Genomic DNA, 15663 nt, shown 5'->3' with positions numbered 1-15663 from the left:
TATGTAATTTGAAATAGTCTCACTACACTTGTATTTCATCTGTTTAATGTGAGTTACAGCAGTAGTTTTAAGTAGAACAAGTCAGTGATTTTTTTATATTTTTAGAAAAAGCCAGGAATAGAAGGAATAATTAAGCATTCAGATTTCCACAACTATTTCTGTAGATTTTTTAAGTTGTATTTTAAGAAAATATTTTTCTGTCATTTAGGAGCAATTAAACATTCTGCAAGTATTTCAGTCATATTCAGGAAAATTCAAACAGCAACTTTGAATTTGAAATAGAGCACCTTCTGTAAGTTTGGCTGGTAATTTTGTGATTTCAATTATTAGAATTAAGAAACCAAACTGTAATTTTAGAGGACTACTTACATAAAATACAAAACTAAAATAATAAATTAGCATTTTACATTCATTGTTTTGTAGCACCATTTCACTAAAATAAAGTTGAACTAAAACCCCAAATTGTATTTAATGGTCAATTGCATTTGATCAATGAAGGAGGAGCAAAAAGTTTCAGAGAAGATGAAGAGACACAAGTAATTTGGTAAAGGCAATGCGTCAATGGTTGTAGACAGAAATGGACCAAAAATCTGCAGGACATGAAGCTCAGTGTCTAAATATGGTCAAATTCAGGGAAGACATTTCCCAGGCTTAAGAGCTGGACCAGCCAGGCTGTCATATAGTACCATGTGAAAAAAGGATGCAAAGATAACCTAGGAGAAAGTGACAAAAAACAGACCACCACTACTCTAAGAGTTACAATATGTGATGGTAAACTTGGGCAGATTTCAGAATGGGATTCTCCTAATAGCTTGCATTTTGTGTACAACATTACAGTTGTACAGCAGGGTCCTAAAGACTACAAGTGTTGTGGGTGAAGAAATGCTCTAAAGACAGGAGCTAATTAAATTTGACTCAGTTCCATTCAAATTGTGCTGGGTAATGTGGCAATTACTACTGCATGCCATGGAGAAAGTCTGAGACATCCTTGTGTTGGTCTTTGTCATTGTGTATGATGACATACATGTTTAATATTCATTTTAATTTCTAAAATTGAAGACACAGTATTTTGGGTAAGTTAGTGCCTACTCCAGGCTTTGATTCTCTTCCTTCAAACTGTTCCCCAGCACGTTTAAGAAGCAACAGGTAAAATACAGTGGTTCAAGCTGAAATAACTGACAGCTAATCCTGTAGTTTTATTTTTGATTTCTTCTGCTATTGCAACCCCTGAGACTCTCCCATTCTCTCATTTTGTGGTCAGCCAAACCAAGTTACATAGAAAAAGCCTTTTGAATAGAGCTGTTCTTACTGGTAGATGCTGTATTTTATAAGCCAAATATCTAATACATATGCTATAACTAGCACTTTGATCTAGAAAAAAAATCACTATTAGTACAAACCTTACTAAGATTTGTTTTAAGTGCAAGTAACTATCATAGTGAGCAATGTTATTAACAAGGTATCAGTATTCAAGACTCAAGTCTTCAGCTTGCCTGGTTCTCTCTCATTGCAGTAATATTTATGCCACAGAAAACTTTAAATGTAGGATATGAAATGGAATTTTAGAAATAGCTCCAGCAAAGAAGGGCTGCCTTCTCTCATTCCCCAACATACCTGTCATGCAAAGCTCCAGGGAGGCGCCATTCTGGTGAATCACACATCAGTGTCTACCTTGCTGGATTAAATTTAATAAATCAGTATTTTCTTTGCTGCTTGTTCACTCTCTCATAGGTCCTCTCTGCAGAAAGGTGAATTTCATTATTAGTTCTGTTACATCCTTCTACAGCCCACCCAGGATGCTGTTCCCCAGAAATGCTCTGAATTAATACCCTAACCACATCTTCTGGCCACAGAACATGAATGTTAAATGAGGGTTGGTTGAACATTGCATGAAACCTGCATTGAGCACAGCTGGCCTGCCAGCAGATGTAACCAGTGGTCTTTGCAAACTGAGGAAAACTCCATATGTTACTCCAAGACATATTGAAGATGAATGTAGAAGAATTTCTTAAGTCTCAAGAATCTCCTGAGCCTCAAATTAAAATACTGGCAGTCGAATTTCAAAGCTATATTTAAAAAAAGAAAGGCACCTATTTATTGCCAGGAAGGCTGAACAGAAAATACTTGAGAGTTTCCTCATCTTACAAGCCCCATTCCTGAAGTGTCCAAACCATCAGACTCACTTGCTACGTTGTCAAATTCACAAGTGAAAAAGAACGAGGTAGGAAAGCAATGAGCACAGTGTAGAATTGTCTGAAATGGTGGTTCAAGACCATGTTGGGTTTCTTGAGCACAAAGAACAGATGTCGGCCTGACAAGGAGGCAGGAGTCTCAATAACAGCATCTCACTGAAAGCTGGGAAACAAAATCTGTGAGTGCATTTTTCAGCTTCTTAACTGCAGTACTGTTGGCACAGCCTTTACAGGATTGACAGGATTTTAAGAAATAAAGTTTGCGGTTATTGATGATTTAACTGATTTCCAGTGCAAGAAACATGCTGTTGTACTGTCTCTGTTTGCTTCTGAGTGTCTCCTACTCTGCAAGGACTTGTGAAGATGGGCCAACTGGTTCAACTAGATTTGACACCGGCTGAGAGTTTTCAACAATAGTTACGTTGCCACTAGCTTCTTAAAAATAGGGAGCCGGAGGGACAGAGGAGAGAAAAGACCTTGCAAGATCAATCAAAGGAAAGGTTACAGCAGGAGATCACCCTTTATAAGCCTCCAGATAATCCCATATAAGCCACACAAGACTGAAACCTGATGAATGTATTAGTCACAAGAAAAGCTTTATTTTGAAGTTGCATCTTTTTTAACACCAAAGTCAGTCAGCCAAGAGACACACATTGGGAGTGTAACTGGCTACTTTAATACTAGAGTTCACAGCACTGTTTTTTAGTCTGATATACTGGTTTCTGTCTGACCAAACGGTTTTATTCAAAACCCCAAGTGTTATACCTCTCTATGTATGCATAACATACCTAAAGTATTTTTCAGATAAAAGATGATCTTAAATCCTTTGAAACTAAGTCCAAATAAGCTATCTTATTTTTAATATTCAGATTCCCTAGTATTTCTTAAATCATAGCTATATATAAGCAAAAAGACAAGCATACAGAGCCTAGAGTTTAGACTGCCATCTAAAACTAAACCAATGCTGTTTAAAAGCAAATCTAAAGCATTCTGTGTATGTTTCATACTGAAATATTAGTTATATTACAAAAAGCAAAAAGCAGAAGCATGATCTTACACGTAGGTGAGCTCCTTCCCTCAGTAATTAATACTTTCAAATAAATAAGGCAGTATTTTGAAATTCTGCCAGTCCAAATATGGCTTGACACCATCTAGATCTAGAATATACATAGAAAAAAAATTAATAAAACATTAAAGTTAAAGAACTTTACAGGAAACAAATTGAGCTTAAAAAATTCAGTTATTTTGTACAGGTAATTTTGAATGATAATCATATCAGATAAAGTGAAAACAAAAGAATGAGATAAAACAGGACATAGGATTTAGATATAGGGTATAAATTACACTACAAAGAGAAAATAATTTTTAGTCAAATTTAGAGCTTATTTTGATGCTTCAAAATCAAAATGCTCAGATTTTATTTTGAAAATACATTTCTCATTTAAAAACATTTTACATGAAAAAATATGTATAAAGCATTGAGACTAAAGAAAATCTTTTGCATTAATAGGAACTGATTTTATTTTTCTTTTAAATACAAAAATTTGCATTTCATTTAAACTGAATGTCACACCCCCCCCTTTATTGTTAATTTAGGTTTTTAATTCAATAATACATTGTCCAGATGTACCAAGAAACAGCAAATTTATGACAGAAGTCTTTCCTACTGTAAGGCCTAAAGCAAGTGGGTAAAAGAAACTTGAATTCCCCCAAACCAAACAAGAGATCTATCATTCTATATCTAATCTGGTATGATCATATCTAATCACCTAGCTTCATACTATTCTAAGATGACTAAAAGAATAGTACCTGATGAATAGAAGGCTTTAACTGCATCTGCACTGGAGGAACACCTGACAACCACCGGTTCAAAAATCCGATCTAATTTAAAAAAATTGCTATCAGACATTTGCCCTGTCACTCCTAAAACAGTTTTTTAAATATCATTAGCAACTGGAGAGTTGTCACTGTTTCGACAGCTACTAGTAAGGGATTCACTTTGACAGAATATTGATGCAATTAGGCATATTCAAGATGCATATCAGTACTCTCTGGGAATATAAAATGTTCTTTTCATTGGTAGGCTGAAGTGTCTTTTTTCACAGTGGTTGGAACCAGACTGCCTGATTTCCTAGGTGTCACAGCTAGAGCTATTTCAGAATTTGGTTCCTAGGTTTTCTGAAAACAAAGCACCAGCTTGTTTTGTATTGCTTATTTTTGGAACAGAAGGATGAAAGGCTATTCACAGTGACTTTTAATGCAGGAAATACCATTGAGAGATAACTACTAAACTGAGGGACCTTCAACTAAACATCCTTTCGAAACAAACTGTTAAAAAGATCACTCTTATATCATTCTTAGTGTTATTCTTACAGCAAAAGTTACTGAGGATGTACTCATTTAAGGGGCAAAACACTTATTTCTGTGGCTCCATTTAAGTAGCAGTGTAGTACAACTAGTGGTCAGAAATCAAGTTATTGGTTTCAAAAGATTGTCTCTCTGTATTTAGTACCTTCTTACATCATGAGCCTTAACATTTTCATTAAGACTTTGAACAAAAGAATGCCTTTGTCAATTAATCTAAAGTGCACTGAGATAATTATACAATCATGTTCCTTCTGAAATTAACGTGCTTTTGATGAGGTTCGTGAGCAGAGTCTTTAAAAGCCACTCCACATACTCACTTGGTGCCTGCAAGCCAGCACTAAGGCAGAGGTTTACCATGACTGTGATACCATCTAAAATGTTGAGCTGGCAAGTCCACAGCCTCCCACCGGCACTTGGAGGGCAGGTCTCAAATGTCACAGCATGGGAAACAAAACGGGGTAATTCTCAAGTACAGCTATGCTGAATCATAGGAAATTGAAGAGAGCTTCACTTTCATTATAGACTTTCTCTACACTGAGGTTTAAACCTCTAATAGCAGAGTTACAGGCTGAGCCTGAAAAGCTGTACTTTAGTATGGTCACAACAACTGCAGTTTCAGTTACAAAAAAGCTGATTACAGCAAATGGATTTAAACATGAAAATAAAACCACAGAGCTGCTCACATGGATGTCTTATGGGATGAGTAGATGAGTACAGAAAAACATCACAAGACGTAACAGGAAGGACAGTAGAATCAACAGAGTTTTTGCCTTGAGGCACAATTTAGCTCTGATACATCTACTGTCCCTATAGCTCTAGGTGGAGATCATAGCCCTGTGGTAAAGTGTGCTGGTAGTGTAAATTATGCTGTGTTTGTAATCCTCCCAAAGACTGGTGTCCTAATGAGACTTTGGAAGACTTAGGTCTAAGGAGTCTTAGACTGCCAGCAAAAGCACAAGTCCTTGTATGTGCTAATGTGTCCTATTTGCAGGTCACACAATAACCTAGCGTGCCTTTTGGCAAGATCTGTTTTGGAAACATGGATGTGCACTGGATGATTTTGGCTGCAAACCTTTCCACAAAGTCATTGCCCAGTGCTTGGGCTGACATTCCAAGCCACTGAGCATTTTGAAGCAGCTGCCCATTTTTTAACATCAGTAATAGTCAGAAAATAGTTCTTGCTCCCTAGCTGTTAAGTTTCTTCCCAAAATTACTTCTGAGATGCAGACTAGGCAACATTCATCTCTGCAGTAACAAATGCTCAATAACTTGTCTATTTGTGTTTTAACTGTTTGACTTTTACTGTTATTTTTCATCATCTGTTTTCCAACCCAAAAGACACTTCAGTACAGGCTAAGGTAGGAATTTTAAACTTGAGCAGGGTCATCTCTGAGTTGTTTCAGTCTCATTGATTTGGACTTTTTTTCTCTGCCATGAAAGCTTTGCAGACCTGGTGTAACTACCCAGATTTTCTGGAAAAATACTAGAATCAGTTCCATAAACATAGCAAAACCCTTGGAAATTATTCCAGAAATAGTATCTTTCAGGCATGTATGAAATACACAAAAGGCATGTGATGTGGAAAAGAAATTGAGTTGAAATAAATGGCAATATGCCATGCTCTACTAATAAAATAAGTTGATTTACTTAACATTCAATTCACATTAGACTTCACATATGTTCAAAATATGACCAAGTTAACTCCACTGGAATCAGACTCTGCATATTTGGCCTCACTATGTAGTACTGCTCCTCTGTGTGCCACAAAGCCTTAGTTCACTTTCACAAACTGAGACAAAAGTGTTGAGCTGGTTGTGCTTGGTGTAGTTTCCTTCACACTCATTTCAGGTGATGGGAATGAGCACATCTCTGCCAACACTGAAACAACACTCACAGACACTTCTGCTGTGAAATTTGACCCTTTCTGGGTATATGGAAATTCTGAAAAATTATAGGATAGTAATGAAATAGTAAAGTATTCTCTTTAAATTTGTTTGAGTGCCATTGTGGTTATATTTCAAGATTTTATTAGGTGTCACTAGGTGAGAGCTACATAGCTTGTTCATCACTCTCCTTAGCTTATTCCTAACTAATAAAAGCTTGTAGTCATAAAAAGTTGTTATTGTGCTTGTTCACAAAGTTTCTTTTGTACTTAAAATACACATTTAAAAAAAAAGAATTCCCTGAGTCATCTTCTCTTTAAAAAAAGATACTATGAGTTGAAGTTCCTTCAAATTAGTGCAAAACTATATATTCATCCATTTGTCATGATGAAGTTCATGTGAAAAACCTGCAATCAGTCACAGCCATGGCCTTTTCTACATTTTCTGCACTCTGTAATCTGCCCACTAACTGCACCTCTTTGTGGGTTGCCCCTCAAGCCCCAAGCAAGGCACCAGAAAACAGTCAAAAATACTTTTCTTCTTTCTTCAAAATTAATTGAATTAAAGGTACAAAATGAGAAAATTTCAATTCAGATTTAGATGAATCTTTTAATGATTAACTGTTAAAATAAAAGTTTTGAAGAACAAAGTTATCATCAAAAGAAAAAAATTACCGTGTTTCATGTCAGTCATTTTTACCCATGATTTTGCTTCTTAGGGTAATACCAGTTTTGGAAAATATCTTTGCAAAGCAAAGCACTTAGAGTAGATTTAAAGTCAGTAGGTATATCTGGCTTGTCTTTGCTGGACTTACGGACTATGAAGGAGATCCAGCGTTTGTGTAGATAGTAAGTTTGAAAATGTGCTCAAAACTCTGTTTTATCCAACAGGCGCAGCCATCAATGTGGTCTCATCACAACTCAATAAAAACTATTATTCTATAAAACATACTTTAATTTAATGAATAAATTTATTACATGCCCCAAAGTTCCACTGTTCATCTTCACCAAAGACTGTGTTTTATCCTGCTCTGGAGGCTTCTTTCTGTTATGCAGTCATTTTGTTAGCCTGTCTAGACCACAGTGTGAGGTCATCATTGTACCATCTGTTAAACTTGTTTGGGTTAGCATATCTGCAACTCAGTGCAGCTCAGATGTTATTAGAACATGCTCAAAAATGAGGGTAAGTCAGGCCAAGTCATACTTCCCCAGCATAGTACAGGTTCTATGATCTATAAGAAGTAGATTTACTATTACAGATACTATAGCTATTATTCTGTCATAGGTTTATTACAGAAGTATTTAGAAGCCATTTCAAGCTAATCTTGAAATATTTTCATATGAATATTCATCTGAATTTACACTAAAGTCAGCATATTTATGTAGCATGACATTATTTCATTTATAGCACTGGAACAAATGCAGGGAAAATGCCTGTAATCTGAAGACACGTATCAAAAGAAAATATTATATTTTAATATTCTGTTTGACATTGTCTAAGGCCTTGCATATAAGGCCACAATCTCAATCAGATGATGGGGAAGGGAAAGCACCACTGTGTGGTGTTTTGTGAAGATGCCAGTGTGACCCCTCCATCTGTGGCTCCAGTGTTTCAGGGCATATAGATTCATTAAAGACAAAACTTGCAAACTTGTTTAGTTTGATGTTAACAGAAACAAACAAAATGTTGATAGTGAACTTCTATTTAGACTTAGCTTCCAATGAACTTCCATGCCAGAAACAATTATTTGCATGCATGTGTTGCAGAAGAAGAAATATACCGAGTGAGGTTTTCTTTATCCCAGCTTGGAGTGCAACAAGGTGATTAATACCTTGTTCTACAGAGGAATAAAAAATATTTTGAAGTAAAATCCTTTTCTGGGGACAATTTTAAAAAGAAAAAATAATAGTAGCTTTTGTTTCTTATTTTGTTTGGGGTTTTTATTATTAGGGGTTTCTTTGTGTTGGATGACATATTTTTAAATCAGTAAAACATGGAGAAATAATGAGTAGCACTAGATACAGCATGTGTTCAATTTCTTATGCAGTTTTTTGAAGTGAACACTTTGCAATTAGGTTCTCAGGATTTTTTTTTTTAGTCAGTATTTTCTTAAATATTATAATTTTGTCCCAATATCAACCCCTAAAGAATGCCAGTGATGTCACTTGGACATCAAGCCACTGACCACAACTGTTTTGAGTGTGACCATCCACCCAATTCCTTATCCACTGAGTGCTCCATCCATCAAATCCACACCTCTGCAGTTTAGAGACAAGGATGTTGTGTAGGACAGTGTCAACTGCTTTTTGACTGGTAGATGATGTCAGTCTTTCCTCCCTCATCCACCAATGCTGTAAATCCATCAGAGAGAGTCACCAGATTAGTCAGTCATGACTTTTTTTTAGTGAAGCCTCCTTATTTTCCATGTGCTTTTCATGTATTTTCTCAGCGGTGGAAATATACATTGACCTCTCCACTCTGTCCCTGAAAATTTTTTCCTTTATGCAGGTTTTGCATTTGAATTGAGTAGTGTTGCACATCAGCAGATACATTCTCATTTAAAGACCTGAAATTTTGCAGACTGTAGAAAGTTATCAGTTCATTCCTTTTCAAACAAATCCTATTAGTTCACTTCAAAATATATTCATCCTCTTAAGCTACAGTAATGTCACTCTGTCGGGAAGGCCAGTATGAACTAATACCATTTTTGGGAGGCTGGGATGCTCAACCAGCAGGAAATTAATGAAATCAAGGAGGAAAAAAAGTTGATTTTGTGCCAGCGCTTGGAATATCAGTTCTGCCAATTGACTGTCATCCACTACTAACAGATGTGCTATAAAAGCAGATGAAATTCATTGTTAGCATATTGCTTGGCAGCCAGAGCCAGTTACAGAATGGAGAATTGAACCTTTATAACACGAGAATTTGCATATGGACATTACTATGTACTTACATATAGTGATAAGTATTTCCAAACTGGTTAAAGGAAGGCCTGACTAAACTCACACTGTTAGTATGCATTAGCATGGCTCCTTATTTCACACATAATACAGAATGTTCCCACTATTATATTTTAGTCTAATGCTTTATTTTTACTGATCATACTTCTTACTCTTTATAAATGTTTTTCAAGATAGATTACACTTTGATTTTCTTTTTACAGAACATGAGTTAAAAAAGAAGGGATTGGTTTAATTACATCACATTGAAATATCTACATTTAAAATAAGTTCTAATTCATACAGTGGTACTTTAAAATATTTTACTGTAAGCCTTGAAATAAATGTTTCAAAACTAATTTATATACTACATATATGCATACCTGTACAGAAACACATCTTTCATTTTAAGTTAATTGTATTACCAGCAATATTTAAAAGCATTAAATGTGGGTTTACTAAGGGCAGTAGCTATCAGAACATTTTCTCTTCAGTAAGATGTTGAAACATTCACATAGATGCGGTATGCAGAAATACCTTCACTTTCTATCAATCAAATATGATAAATATTTCTATACAAATTTAATTTGCTTCATGTTTACAAATATGTAGAGATAATTCCTTTCCTTCCTTTGGGAAGTCCTTCCTTCCCTAATTATGCTACTTTAAACATACTTGATTGCTATGACAGAACTATTCACATAATTACAGTTTTCCAATATAACATGGGCTAAATCCCGAAATATATTTACCCCAGAAGTCTCACTGACATACACAGGACATTTATCTGGGGGGGGGGGAAACCAACAAAACTCCAAAACCCACCCTTTCTAGATTTTTTAGTTCTTTGGAACAACCCGAACACTCTACCTCCTTTCACAGCTATGTACTTAATCTCTCTTTAAAGTTTTGCTCTGTTCTTTTCTCAAATGTTGAATAAATATTTCCTTTCTGTAAAATATATACCCAAGCTGAAAAACAGAAGGTCTGCTTTGGCTGTTTTGTTGCATTCCAGTCATGCAAGACATTCATGTGTCTGATTTACCTAGGCCATGAAGCAAAGCCAGTGCTGCTGCAGTGCACTCTTTTTACAAACAAGTCTAAGATACTCTAAACTCATTGCTAAAACTCAGTGATCAGATCTGATTATCTCACCTTCCAAGCACTGCCAAACCCTCATCTACAGCTCCAACAAGTGCAGTTTTCCCCATTCTGTGTGTTCAGAAAGCTGCAGTAATTGTCATTCTCCCAACCTGTCGCTTTCAGATATTTGCTATCTATTATCATGCCTAGGGTTCTAACCTGCCCTCAACCCCCAAATTATAGTCTTTCACTGAAGACTGTGATTGACTGGATTCTGGTCTCCATAATATAATTGATTAATGTTCAAGGAAGCACATTTATACATCCTTATGCTAAAGAGCTAAAGCCTATTATCTGTTTTCAGTTAATAAAACGTATTTGTTCAGTATTTACTCAATATTTGCACTGTTTGCTCAATAAATGAGAACTTCACTGCAAATTGTTAAAATAATAAAAAAATAGAAAAAAATATTTATTAGATAATCTCTGCCTGTAGACGGACAAATTTTCAACACAAATTAATTCTTTAACAAAGGTTTCTATTTGTTATTAACTCTGAAACTGGCCATGGAGTGGTGAAAGAGGTAAGGAATGCACATGAACAAAAAAGGCCTTTCTTTTCACAACAAAAATTTTGGACAGTTTTCAGTTTTTACTTCAAACCTCCTATGTTTGTAAGTTTGCTTGTTGGTTTTTTTTGTTTTTGTTTTTTTTTTTTAATAATGAAAACTCATTTTTCCAGGGATAAGACAGAAATTTAGGGAAAGAAACCTAAAACAACCAACCAGTTTATGAGTGCAATCTGCCGTTGAAGAACAGCTTTGACAGGCAAATATTTGCCCAGCCTGAACAAGGACCCTGCTTTTTTAGGGAAACTATTCCATTTCCAGCACATATTGCTACTCCCTTCCACTTTTCCCAGTGGTGTAGACAAGAATGACGAATTCCCACTCAAGCCTGGGTGCCTGGCTGTACCACCCCCACAAGGTGCAGCCCCTGGGGCTCTTTGAGTAGCTAGATTGAACATTTTGAATGTTGAATAATTTCACTGAAATGGTTGCTATTTGATTTTACATTTCTAAGAAAGAAGAACTGTGATTTTGTTCCCTAACCTAAGTATTGTAGCCATAAAATAATACATTCCACAAAATACTCCAGAAAGCTATTGCACTAAACAGAGCACTGAATGCTTATTTCATCTAGGATAACATCATTCTTTTATTGTTTGGGAGACCTATGTTTATCTCTTGAAAAATATCAGCTGTCTTTCTTCGCTGCTGTCTTTGCAAAGTTCCCCTTCCCATGGAAAAATATAATTTCACAAGTGCTCACTGACTTAGCAAGATATCCTGTGGGCTAAAAGTGAATTGCAGGTGCAGCTAACGGTCTGTTCTAGATGTTTTGTGCTGTTTGGTGTGACAAGTACAGGGAAGATCAGTCTGTGAAGCCTGGATGTAGTAGGTAGACTCGTAGGTGTTCATGCCATAAATTGGATCTGAAGTGGAAGCAAATGAAAAGCAAGGAAAATGGGTGGATATAGGAAACTAAAGCAAACAGATTACTCACTTAGAATTATTACCCTTGGTAGCTTACTTTCTTCTTCCTGCTTCATTCATGTTGATTTTTAGGGTGTAAATGGGAATAATACTGGTTCAATTTAGGAAGGTTTTATTTAGCTTGTTTTCTGGCTTCTCTGTGTGGGGAAATTAACAAGACTGTGGATTGCTCTTTTTTATTTTGGAAAACAAAATCTGAACAATTCTTGGAAACTGGGGAGTGAAGGGGAGGTATTCCACATATTCCATTAATCAGATTTCCAGCAGCAGTTTCTGCTTTGAAAAGGCTGGTTAAAGAACAACGTGAAATCTTACAACCAAGCTAATTCTAATTCCTACATTTATTCCTAACTGACAAATGAAAATGAAACCTGTTCAGAAATAATATTTAAAAGTCTATTTCCTTATTAAATGACAAACAAGCTTTCAAAGTAAAAGGTGAATGGACTTAGTGTACAGGAAGGCCTAGTGAGTACCTTGGGATGGAAGGGTTTTCAAGGGCATCATAATGCCTGAAATCATAATTCCTGAATCCAGAAAGCTGGATTTGTAAAGAAAAATGTTCAAAATGGTTCTCACAAAGACCTACACCCTTAGTCAAGTTATCCCACTTATTTTTTGGAGAAAGTAAAATTGATGTTATTAATCAAGCATTAAATTGCACAATAGATGTGCAGTATCTTTTTTATATAATTAAATTCTATATTAAGAAATAATTTTAAAAATAAATTTCTAAGTGTTGTTGGAAAAGCAATCATTTGTGTGGATTTTTTCCACTGGAAAGTCATGAATAGCATACAGAAAGGAGGGGGTTGTATAAAATCCACACACCCCAAACCAAAGCAACTTTTTACAGCAGGCTGCTTATGGTGTAGAGAAAGTCAGTTATTTGTGTTAGTAACTAAAATAAATTCAAGTTGTCTACAATTTAACATATATTTAGCCAGGCTTTTGTGGCTAAAACATAACAAAACATAAAAGAATGAGTCAAATTCTGATCTTGTCCTGGCAAATATCCAGAGTGTTAGAATTGGTTTTAGCATAAATTGAGATTAGAAACTCTCTCAGATAGTGGAAGAAATTGGCCCAGGAGATGAGAAATATAATTCCAACTTATTCCATGGCCATATGATAACTCTGTCGAGCTGTACAAGAAGCTTGCTAAGCATTATGCAATGCACAGCCATACGAAGTTTTTTAGTATAGCTGATATTTGATGAGGGATATTGAACTCAAATATCTTTATCTCTTTTTGAATTCAATTAAATATCTGGGTAGAAGGGAACAGGCATAATCTCTTTTCCAAACAGCTCTGAGATACAGAAAAATGCTGATGGGATGCAAGGAAACTGAGCAGGAAAAATAGATTTCTGCATTCTTTTTATAGAATGTGAAGAGTAACCAAGTTAGTACTTTAATTTTGTATTATCTTAAGTCAATAGGTTAATTCTTTTGAGACACACGTTGGCATTGAAAAATACACAGTGCCTCTCTGAACTGGGTGGTAGAGGGAGTGAGACTTATTAACATGTAGATTTTTCTGAGCACTAAAATGGATATGCTAAATAAGTAACTGCATCAGAGAAACTGACTGTAACGAGTGGACTCAGAAGACAAAGGATCACCTGATGAAGATGTTGAAAGTCATCTTTAAAACACAATTAGACATTATGGAAGGTAAAGGAAGGAGTATCAGCAATTTATATCAGAGAGAACAGCAATAATTGAAGATGTCAAAAAGGGTTCTAGTTAGGCAAGAAAGGCACATACAGGAAGAGCTCAAACTAAAAAAAGTGCTCAAGAGTGGCAACAAAATGGGAATGTGGAAATTTTGAATATGTTTTCAGTTATTTCATCACAGAAGTCTGCACACTGGCTGGCTGTACCAGCTAAATTTTTGACATCTGCACAAATATTGCTGCTATCACATCCTTGAGGAAGGAAATGGAAAAAAGAGCTTGTAAAGAGACAGACATCTGAAAAACCCATGCTTGCTGATATCCTGAGGAGAATATGTGCACCCTGTAACCATGGGTCAGTTACCCCCAGTGTTTCCCTTTCTACAAAGAAGTAGCAGACAGAACTGTAGGAAGCATGACAGGGCAGTGGAGTCCTCTGAGACCAATGGAAACACCCAGATTTTTGCCATACCAAGAGCCAGGTGCAACAGCCCTGGGCGCCCCTGTCATCAGGTTCTTCACCATGGCGAGGGACAAAGGCATTGATAAATTTGCAGCTGAGCATCTTCCCATCATAGAAAAGATATCTTGAAGTCTAATATCAAGCTGATTAAAGCAAAGTCATTCTAAAATAAAAGTCTTCATTTCCTAAGGCATATTTTTCCCCTTTAAAAAATATCCATCAGAGACCTAACATAAATAGCATGGACCTATGAATATAAATAGCGTAAGCAACAAGGTAAAGAAAGTAAATCTGAGGGGCTTCAAAGCTAGGCTTACAGTAGAAATAAAGGGAAGGAGGCATATCCAGTGAAGAAAGATGAGGCAGTTATTCCAGAAGTGGAAAATTGCCAAGCTGAGATTTGCCACAGCAGGCACTGGAAGCCTTCAAATGAAAAGGCCTGGGAAGCATTGCAGTCACTGTGCCTTGGTTCATCTCCCATGCTGCACATTTTAGAAAGTTAAATGCCTATCACGTGTTTCTTGAATAGCACTCCTTGTCACACAGTTCCAGAACTGTTTCTAACAAGAAAGCTCAGAAATAGGCTCATATGCTTATTAAATCACCAATTCTGCTTGATTAAAAAACCCCCAAAAAACAAAGCAAACCAAAACTCAGAAAACTATATTCATGATGTCAAAGTTTTATTTAGTTCATAAAAATACTGCATAAGCTGTTCAAAATCAAAATATAAGGTCCTTAGAAGTAAACCTCATTTCAGTTTTGTGAAGAATTAGATTTTTAAATACATATGGGGCATTTAAGTTTTCTCCTTAGTGTTTTTTGTATTTAATTTTAAATAACATACTGATAGTAAAGTTAATAGTTAAGGACTTATACATTAATGTTAGAAGTATAATGGTACTGGGCCAAAACAATTCCACAGATAACAATCTATATGGTAGACTTTAATACTCAGTTAGAACACATTATAAAGAGAGCTCCCCAGAAATTGCTCAGAAAACAGAAAAGTGATTTTCTTTCAATTTTTGACTTATCATATAGTACTCAATTATATTTTATAGCTAGACACTTAGATGAGGAAAACTTTAGTTTTCCAAAATTATCTTTATTCTTTGAAATATGTTGTTTTGCCAATAGAAGACAATCTGAATCCTTCTGTAAGGAATGAGAAGATGAATTAACACATTTTGATAATTTGTTATATGATATAATGATTCAAATGTTTTCTTTCTTGAACAATGAATAAATTGAGTTGTTGTTTGCTCTAGAGATGATTAATAGAAGACTTTGAGAAATATTTCTCATAGATGAGTAATGAAGATGAAACAGTTTAAGAGGTGAGTGTGATAGAGTAGCAGGTCTGCCACATGAGGTCTGCTTCCCTAGGAATCATGCCCAAATGGAGGACTATCCCAGACTACATTTTTAAACAGGTCATAGACATCCTTCAGATTGCCACCACTTCAGACAGTCCCTTACTAAGTAAACACACAAACCT

General features: G+C 35.7%; 1 protein-coding gene across 1 annotated transcript in view; it reads right to left on the bottom strand.

The window, feature by feature from the left end:
• The window catches only part of LOC111932080 (neurabin-1-like), a 108465-nt gene that overhangs the window by 44008 nt on the left and 48794 nt on the right, over positions 1 to 15663 (bottom strand). The window contains exons 4-6 of the mRNA XM_086896686.1: positions 4002 to 4115; positions 3250 to 3349; positions 1615 to 1738 (exon numbers count right to left, since the gene is read on the bottom strand). The gene's annotated coding sequence lies outside the window, so the exon portion shown is untranslated. The remainder of the gene's footprint in view (positions 1 to 1614; positions 1739 to 3249; positions 3350 to 4001; positions 4116 to 15663) is intronic.

Source organism: Cyanistes caeruleus, chromosome 7 (genome assembly GCF_971803275.1).
Source record: "Cyanistes caeruleus chromosome 7, bCyaCae1.hap1.1, whole genome shotgun sequence".
NCBI classification, from domain to species: domain Eukaryota; kingdom Metazoa; phylum Chordata; class Aves; order Passeriformes; family Paridae; genus Cyanistes; species Cyanistes caeruleus.
Note: the sequence above shows the minus strand (reverse complement) of the source record. Positions and strands in the feature narration are given on the sequence as shown.